Here is a 10000-nt window from a genome sequence, read left to right as displayed (position 1 = left end):
GAATAACAAGACAGAGAGAGAGAGAGAGAGAGAGAGAGAGAGAGAGAGAGAGAGAGAGAGAGAGAGAGAGAGAGAGAGAGAGAGAGAGAGAGAGAGAGAGAGAGAGAGAGAGAGAAAGGGAGAGATAGAGAAAGGGAGAGAGAGAGAAAGGGAGATAGAGAGAAAGGGAGATAGAGAGAAAGGGTGAGAGAGAGAAAGGGTGAGAGAGAGAAAGGGAGATAGAGAGAAAGGGAGATAGAGAGAAAGGGAGAAAGAGAGAAAGGGAGATAGAGAGAAAGGGAGATAGAGAGAAAGGGAGATAGAGAGAGAGAAAGGGAGAAAGGGAGAAAGGGAGAGAGAGAGAGAGAGAGAGAGAGAGAGAGAGAGAGAGAGAGAGAGAGAGAGAGAGAGAGAGAGAGAGAGAGAGAGAGAGAGAGAGAGAGAGAGAGAGAGATAGAGAGAGAGAGAGAGAGAGAGAGAGAGAGAGAGAGAGAGAGAGAGAGAGAGAGAAGGCCGCTGGTCACATGATGGACAGAGCAGGTGGCCCTTGACCCCCTCTCCCCCCTCGCCCCGCACCACCCAAGAGTGCCAATGGCAGCCATAAGCCCCGTGGCACAACCCTCATCACGCCCGCGGCTCCTCGGCCCTGATAATAACCCCCCCCCCCCACCGATCCTGCAACGCTACTCGCTGTCCTTTTCATTGTTAGCATTGTGCGCTTTTCTTCTTCATTTTCAGTCGTTCTATTTGTTTTCTCTATGTAAGTAGTCAACTTTTATTGTTTACTTTTATTTGTTGACCTCCAAATACATAAACTATAAGAGCACCTATTTGTAATGTGTGCTTATAATCATGAACAGAATATTCCACAACCTTCTTCAGACCTCTCTTTTCAGGAGCACTAAAATGAACAAAAAATAAGGCAAATCTAAGCGCATACATCAGCCAAAACATATACGGTTTATACAGCAATAAAAAACAAATCCAAATAAACATTTCTAACCTAACCTAACCTAACAACAACATTTCGCCAACAACGGGAAAATGAAGATTATATATATATATATATATATATATATATATATATATATATATATATATATATACACACATACATATATATATATATATATATATATATATATATACATACACACATATATACATATATACATATATACATATATACATACATACATACATACATACATATGTGATATGTATATATATATATATATATATATATATATATATATATATATATATATAACAATAATAAAATACCACGAAGAGAACTTGGACACTTCAGATTGGCAATAGAAATACAAAATGCTTAAAAGACAGCTATCAGAACCAACACAGGAAATACACGAGGCAGCACCAGCGGCTGAGTATCAGAAGAGCAGAGGAGAGAGCGAAGGAAAGGAGAGGACAAGGGAAAGGCATCGAGAGAAGAGCAGAAGAGAGAGCGAAGGAAAGAAGAGGACAAGGGAAAAGGCATCGAGAGAAAGCGCAGAAGAGCGAGCGACGGAAAGAAGCGGACAAGGAACAGGCATCGGGGAGAAGAGCAGACAGATGGCGAGCGAACAGGACAGAAGAGGACAAGGGAAAGGCCATCGGCAGGAAGAAGAGCAGGAGAGAGAGCGAAAGAAAGAAGAGGACAAGGGAAAGGCATCGGGAGAAGAGCAGGAGAGAGAGCGAAGGAAAGAAGAGGACAAGGGAAAGGCATCGGGAGAAGAGCAGGAGAGAGAGCGAAAGAAAGAAGAGGACAAGGGAAAGGCATCGGGAGAAGAGCAGGAGAGAGAGCGAAAGAAAGAAGAGGACAAGGAAAGGCATCGAGAAGAAGAAGTCAGGAGAGAGATCGAAGGAAAGAAGAGGACAAGGGAAAAGGATCGAGCGAAGAGCAGAAGAGAGAGCGAAAGAAAGAAGAGGACAAGGGAAGGCATCGGGAGAAAGCAGAGAAGAGAGAGCGAAGGAAAGAAGAGGACAAGGGAAAGGCCCTCGGAGAAGAGCAGGAGAGAGAGCGAAAGGAAAGAAGAGGACAAGGGAAAGGCATCGGGAGAAGAGCAGAAGAGAGAGCGAAAGAAAGAAGAGGACAAGGGAAAGGCATCGGGAGAAGAGCAGAGAGAGAGCGAAGAAAGAAGAGGACAAGGGAAAGGCATCGGGAGAAGAGCAGAGAGAGAGCGAAGGAAAGAAGAGGACAAGGGAAAGGCATCGGGAGAAGAGCAGGAGAGAGCGAAGGAAAGAAGAGGACAAGGGAAAGGCATCGGGAGAAGAGCAGGAGAGAGCGAAGGAAAGAAGAGGACAAGGGAAAGGCATCGGGAGAGCGCGACACAACAGAGCAGCAGGAAAGGACACACAGCGGTCAGTGCAAGAAGGACAGAACCCACGGACGAATGGGGAGAAGGCGAGAAAGGAAAGATGGAGGGATTGAAAAAAGAAAACGAAAGGGAAGAATGGAGGCAGAGATAGACAGAGACAGAGGGAAAGGACGATATGAACTGAGGATGTGAGGGAGAGGATTATAAAGCAAGAGGTATAGAGGAAAGAAGGATAATAAGATATTGGTGTGGAGAGAAAAGGAATAAGAAGGATGGAGATAAAAGGAAGATAGGTTGAGGGGACCGAGGGAAGGAAGGAGAGAAAACAGAGGGAGATATGAATAGGAAACAAAGGGAGAGAAGTATATGGGAAAGAAGGAACAGAGGCACAGAGGAAAAGAATAGTGTTAGGTCAGAGAGATAAAGAGACAGGAGGACCTAAGAGCAGAGGAACAGAGACAGGATGGATGCTGGGATAGAGGGATGGGCGAAGGTCGATGATTTACGCATCTACTTAAACATTTATGACAGGCCCCCCGTCCGCGTCAATGCCGTTAACGCTTGCCATGTCAGGTAATTCGCAAGCCTTTGTATCTATTGACACAAACGTTATGAGTCCCAGCGGTGGGCCGACAAGCGGGCGGGTGGGCGGGCTGACGGGCGGGCTGACGGGCGGGCTGACGGATAGACGGCTGACGCACGCCTGACGGCCGGACTACGCACAGACGGGCTGGTGAACGGGCCGATAAGCGGACGAGCTGACGGGCATACGGGCGGCTTTTCGAACGGACGGGCTGACGGGCGGCGAGAGCCAACCGGAGAATGAATCATGAGCCGCAGCTGACGCCTGGCGCCCTCGTCACCGACACCAGACACCGGACCTCCGCCAGATCTCTTGTCCGTCCCTCTCTCTCTATCTCTTGTTTTCCTATGTCTCTTTCTATCATATTCTCTCTCTCTCTCTCTCTCTCTCTCAGTTCTGGTCTTGTTGTCACTCTCACCATTTCCATTCTACTGTTTTACATTTTCGTTTTCTTTCCGCCTGATCGTCCCCTGCTCCCGTATCTTGCACACTTCCTCATGTCAGAATACTTTTACTTCTATCTGTTCTCCTTTCTCCTTCGCTCGCTGTCGCCACGGGCAGTTTCTACCTTTTCTTTCCCTTCCTCTATTTTAATCTTTACATTCCCCTTCCTTCCCTTCCTCCCTCTCCCTTTCATTTTCCTCGCCCAGCCCCATTATTCCTTCGCACCCTTGTCCTCTCCCTCCATTCTCCTTCCTATCCCCTCCAGTCCCTTCTTCCCTTCTTCACATGACACTTTCCGAATTTTTCCTTCGGGTGACCATCTTCCTCCCTCCCTTAACCTATCACGCCCTCACAGTGCTTCGCATCACACGTTCCCCCTCCTTCCCTTTTCCAAAAATTTCCTCTGATGCGGTTTAGATCGTTTTCGTCTCTCTCGCCATTTATTCTCGTTTTGGTTTATCTGTTATTGCCTTCTGCTTTTACTCCTCCTCCACCTGTACCTCTCCTTCTCCTTCTTCTTCTTTTTCTCTTCATTCCTTCTTTTCCTTTTCCCCTTCCATTCTTTTTTCTTCTCTCTCCTTGTTATTTCTTCAATCTCTGTTCTCTTTTCAATTCCCTTTTAGAACGGGGAGATAAGGGGAAGAGAAGAGGTTTGAGATGGAAGTAAAAGGAAGAATGGGAAAGGAGAAAGCGAATGGAAAGGAAGGGAAAGGGGTAAAAGGAGGGCAAGGGAAAGGGACGGGGTAGAGGGAGAGGGAGGGAAAAAGGGTGAAGGGAGGGAAAGGGGAATAAATAAATAATATATATAATAATAATATACACATACATATATATATATATATATATATATATATATATATATATATATATATATATAGTTTAGTTAATTCCATCTGTTACAATGGTTCGGTGTGTCAGGCTGTCTGTTTGGCTTTTAAATTACACTCCAAGAATGGCCGGGGTTCCCATGCACTGGCAGCGCGGGAATTGAACGCAGGTCAGCAAGATTGCTAGATGAAAACACTAGCAGTGCGCCACACAGCACAGTGCGATAAAGATAGGAAAAAGGAAGAATGAAGAAGACCGTGGAGAGATAGAGAAGGAAGGCTAGAGGAAGGAGGCGAATGAGGAGGGAAAGTATAAGTTGAGGGGAAAGGAGAGGGAGGGTTGGAGCAGAGGGAGGCGGGGAAGGAAAGCGCGCCGGCCATCCCTCTTCATAAAGACAATCAGGCAAATTATCACCGCAGGCTCCCTCAGTAGCGTAAGGGCCGTTGCCATAACACAAACCCCAATCACCTGTCACAAATAAATTGCTGCATTGGGAAGGGGAGGGAAGGGGAGGGAAGGGGAGGGAAGGGGAGGGGAGGGGAGGGGGGGGGAGGGGAGGGAAGGGAAGGGAAGGGGAGCGGATGGGGTGGAGAGGGAAGGGGAGGGAAGTGGAGGGAAGGGGAGCGGATGGGGTGGAGAGAGAAGGGGAGGGAAGGAGAGGGAAGGGGAGGGAAGGGGAAGGAAGGGGAGCGGAGGGGAGGGGAGGGGAGGGGAGGGGAGGGGAGGGGAGGGATGGATAGGGGATGGGGTCGAGAGGGAAGGGAAAGAGGAAGGAAGAGAAGAGGCTGGGCAGGAGGAACAGGGAGATGACAGAGAGAGGAGGAATGTAAAGGGGAGAGGGGGAGGTGAGAGGCTTGGGAGAGAAGCGAGATGAACAGGTGATGGAAGCGGAGAGATGCATGGAAAAGTAAAAGCGGGAAGTTGAAGGATGATGAAGGGAAGGACCGAGAAGGACTCCACGCACCAAAGCGTGGTTGGAATCCCCGATCTCCATCGGCCCTCAGGGGACTCCCCCGCCGAGTAGCATAACGAGGACGGCGGCTGGTCCTCGGCAGGAGGGGGAGGGGTGTATGGAGGACTCGAGGACAGGAGGCTTCAGGAGAGAAGATGGAAATAAGGGAAGGAGGAAGGAGGAAGGGGGAAGGGGGAGGGGGAAGGGGGAAGGGGAAGGGGGAGGGGGAAGGGGAAGGGGAAAGAGGAAGGGGAAGGGGGAACGGGAAGGAAGGAGGAAGCAAGAAGGAGGAAAGAAGGAGGAAGGAAGGAGGGAGGAGGGAATAGGGGGAAGGACGGAGGAGGGAGTAGGGGGTAGGGGAGGGTGAGGAAGGGAACGAGCAGGGGCCCATGCGAGGGCAGGGGATCATCGAATCCCGCCGCGTCTCCATTATCTTAACGAGCCCCTATACTTTACGGCGGCCAGGTCGAGCGGCGATGCGCAGCGCCAACACCTGTGCCCAAGATGTGCCCTCGTGGCCATACCCGGACGCCTATCATCTTGGGAATCGTCCGAGGATGGACTGGATCAGCCCTCCTGCCGCCCACGCCCGCTAAGTCTCGTGCGTGCCCTGGAAGCCCCGTAGGAGACATCGGGCGCAGCGGAGGAAGGGGAGCAGAACAGGTGCGCCGGCCGCCCGTGCCTAATCACCTCTCCGTCCCGCTCATAGCACCAGCTCCTCCTCCGCTCATTATCATCTTTCTTCCTCTTTCTTTCTTCTTTCTTTTTCTTATTTCTTCTAGTATGCTCCTTTGCCGTCACCGCTCACCTTCTGCAGCCCTTCCCATCCTCCTCATGCGTCGCTCTCTCCTTTCCCGCGGGGGCCAGTGCAAGTCTCGCCCCTTCCTTTGTCTGCGGATCGAGGGAGGGAAGAGGCCTCCTGATTGGAGCCACGGGCCGCCCTTGGGTCGTGTCAGCGCACTTCCACTTCCACCTCCACCTCTTCCACCTCCTTCCTCACCGATGCTGCCTCCGTGCCTTCGCCACTGCAAGCATGAGTCATGTCAGCGTCAAGGGTGGCACAAGGCGGCGTGAGAGGAGCGGGAGCGACGAGCAGAACGGCGCCATTTTACGGCGTGGCAGACGATGGCTGTGACACCTTACTACGTGTCACAGCCATCACGAGGAGGAAGGAGTGAGTGATGGAGGATCACCTCTTGTTTGGGCTGTCTCGGACACATGCGGATACATGCGTGTAACCACAGAACCGCACACACACGCTTACACACACTGTTATAGTCAGATATATGAAAGAAAGGTAAATAGACCTATATACAACAGAATTTGTTTTTTTCTTACGAATTCACGGGAACAATGAAAAAAAAAAAAAAAAAAAACTTACTTGCCGAAAAGGTATCCTCTTAACCAAGAAAAAAATCAAATCGCCGTTATGACTTAAATCTGACTCGAAGGCTCCTTGGGAATGACTTAGAAAAAATCTCTAAATGACCATCTAATGGCTCTCCGCCCAAGCCTTCCCTCCACAACAGACGGCAGCCACGACGCAGCGCAGGTTCCTCTGAATCACTTCGGACATGTCCCTTGCCCCCGGGAGGTAGGAGAGTAAGAGAAGGGGTAAAAAAAGAGAGAGAAGGGAATAAGGGAGGGAGGGGGGAGGGACGGAGAAAGAGAGGGAGAGAGAGAGGGAGAGAGGGAGAGGAGAGGGAGAGGGAAGGAGGGAGAGAGATAGAGAGAGAGAGAGAGAGAGAGAGATAGAGATAGAGATAGAGATAGATAGAGAGAGACAGAGAGAGAGAGGGGGAGTTAGAAAGAGAGAGAGAGCACATCAATCAGAACACGTGGAAAATCTCGGTTACCCAGGAAATTACACTGCCCTTGTCAATATTCCGCGATCTCAAGCTCTCCCTTTCCAGCCTCCTGTGCTCTATCTCTCGGTCTCGGTCTCATTTTCCGTCTCGGTCTCCGTCTCCGTCTCCCTCTCCTTCTTCCTTTTCTTCCTCGTCCCTCTACGCAGACAAACGGAATGGCGAGAGAGGGCGACATGCCACAAGAACTATACACCTACTCAGTTCTATTTCGTTTCCCTTCTACGAAAACCCTAAATACAAAAATTATCTCACATCTTTTTGTCTTTCTTTCTACGAAAAAGACAGGAAAAAAAACTCAAACAAAAATACGCTAAACAAACCACTGAGCTCGCCCCGATCCTTCTGCCAAACCGCCGTAGACTTTCGGAGAAGCCGTTCGAGCCGTCTTCCTGGAAGCGTCGTCTTGGCGGGCCTGGGCGCGCGCCGGGAAGGCAAACAGACGCAGGAAGGACAAAATGGGAATAAAGAAAAATGCGAACAGAAACGAGAAATGAACACAGGGAGAAAATGCACAGAAAATAAAATGAAACTAGTATTCATATTGAAATAAACTATTATCAACACTGAAGTTGCGAAATAATTGGTAACTGCATAGAAAGAAGGATAAGAAAGTTTTATGAGAAGAAAGAAAGAATGAAAAAAATACACGTAAAAGACTGCTAAGAAGAAAAAGAAAAAGAAAAAATACCCACTGAATCGAGTACAGAGGGAACGGAGTGTGCATTAAGCGAAAATAGCGAGCGAGCGTCAAAGAGCACGACCCAGTTGTCCTCCTCGTTAACCCTAGCAAGAAGATACGCCGTTTGGCCTAATGTCCCGCACAATCAAAACTCGTTAGCGGATAATTCGGGCTTTGTCCAGGCCTCCACTCGAGCGCCTCTCACTCCCCCGGCGCCTCCACGAGGGACCTGGGGCCGACGCGCGGATCAAGGAGAGAGAGTCCTGACGAACGTAGGTCATGCGATCAGGTCACGCACATTGCGGAAAGGGGAGAGGGAGGAGAGGGGAGGAAGGGAGTAAAGAAGGGAAGGGTGAAATAAATAGGGTGGGAGGATGGGAAGGAAGGAGAGCGAAAAAAAACGATGGAGGGAGAGAGGGCAGCAGAGAGGACACTCGCAACCGACCTGTGCAACCAACAGACCCTCTCCACTTCATGCCCGCGCCTAGGGTCTTTCCCTTCCACCCACATTCACACATCGGGTAGCCATACATGGGCATTGCGCCGGTAGCGCTGCACAAGTTCGCGAGCAGCTCCAGTGGGCCTGGCAGCGAGAGTGCCAAGCGGCCGGACACCGCCAGCCATGTCCTGAAGAAGGCGCCGCGACGGACGACCCATCTTGAGAGAGAGCGGAGGCAAGCGGCCTCCAAGGACGCTGAAGGAAGGACTTTGGAGGATGAGGATGTAAGAGAGGAGAGAGGCATTGGAGGACGTCAGAAAGACTAACAATTAACTATGGTAATGAGAGCTGTCGACCGCCCGACTGGCGACACATAACAGCTGTCAACTCATCCATTTCAATCGTTCAACTCATGGACATCGCCGCCATGTAAGATGCGCGGCGGTCTTCGCAGGACATGAAAAAAAAAGAAAATGGAAGGTGCTGCCTATAATGTCCCTGAAAAAACGCGTTTTTTTTTCTTGACACTTTTCTATCACCCTCGCACCTATGACCCACCCCCCACTACCTACCGACTTGTACTAATACTCGCACTCACACTCATACTCATATACCCATACTTATCCAGACTGGCAGACACACACACAAACACACATCATGACGGTCACCGTACGTGCCCCAATGCCATGCTCCATTGTGTGCTAATATACAAGAGCGCAGCTCTCACTCCGCCCACTCCGCCCAAGAGCGGCCCAACCCAAATAAATGGCACCCATCACCGAAATCCCGAAGAGAAAAGACAGAAAAGGAAGAAGAAAAAGCCTAGCCAGACCCCCCATGACCCACTCCTTCCCCCATCTGCCATGACTAAGGTCCAGTGCATGGCGCTCGCGGATCTTCCCTCGGCCCCGCGCATGAATCAGGCTGCGAAATGGAGGCACCCCGCAGCCCCTTTCTGTGACGTCACGAGGCGTCATCGCCACCGTCTGGCACACACATCACCGAGGCCCCCAACCATCTCCCCCTCTTCCTCTCCCCCTTTCTTTTTTTCTTCTCTGCCCTAAACCTTCCCTATCTCCCCTTCCCCTCCCCGTACCCTTTTCCCGTTACTCTTTTCCGCCTTCCTTCCCTCACGCTGTCAAGCCCCTTTCTCCTCCGCCCCTCCCTCACCTTCCCTTCCACCTTCTCTCCCTCGACGTCCTCCTCCTCCTCCTCTTCCTTACCCCTTATCCTCCTAGTCTACCTCACACTCTTCCTCCTCCTCCTGTCCCATACCCCCTACTTTCCCTCTACGACATACTTCGGCATTCGCAAATTGTATCGACATTCGCAAACTGTAGGGCGACGTACAATAAAATGGAGATTTTCTATATCATAGGAGACTTTTTGCATCATGTACTGCGCGCGTCACATCCATGTGTACACGCGTGAGATGATGATGACTACTGTATAAAATCTGCTCGCAAATCAGTTACAATGAACATATAAAGAAGGATTAAGCTATCAAGTTCTAAACCAATAAATATGTAGGTAATTAAACTATCAATGACGATAACATGAATATCTACACAAAAACATCAGTGATAATAAACAAAATAACAATAACAACGACAATGACAATACTAACGAATACGATTATAAAAAAATAATGGAAATACGAGGCAATAACAATTACACCAAGAATACAAAATGTAATTACAATGACAATATCAGTACATAATAATGATAATGACATCGACAATAATAATACTTGAAACAATGCGTTAACTGTAATAAAAACACCCATAATACTAATACAAATAACCATAATAGATTATCATGATAACAATAACAATACAAATAGCAATAACAATAATAACGATAACAATAACAATAACAATGACATACAACTGCAACAACAACAACAA

General features: G+C 49.2%; 2 protein-coding genes across 7 annotated transcripts in view; both read right to left on the bottom strand.

Moving 5' to 3' along the window:
* LOC125047764 overlaps positions 1–10000 on the bottom strand; it is a 204950-nt gene that overhangs the window by 36879 nt on the left and 158071 nt on the right. The gene's annotated exons all lie outside the window — the stretch shown is intronic.
* Positions 1–10000, bottom strand: part of LOC125047763 (ras-associated and pleckstrin homology domains-containing protein 1-like) — a 159137-nt gene that overhangs the window by 110170 nt on the left and 38967 nt on the right. The gene's annotated exons all lie outside the window — the stretch shown is intronic.

Source organism: Penaeus chinensis, chromosome 42 (genome assembly GCF_019202785.1).
Source record: "Penaeus chinensis breed Huanghai No. 1 chromosome 42, ASM1920278v2, whole genome shotgun sequence".
Classification (NCBI taxonomy): domain Eukaryota; kingdom Metazoa; phylum Arthropoda; class Malacostraca; order Decapoda; family Penaeidae; genus Penaeus; species Penaeus chinensis.
The sequence above is the reverse complement of the archived record's forward strand: the minus strand, read 5'-3'. Positions and strand labels throughout refer to the sequence as shown.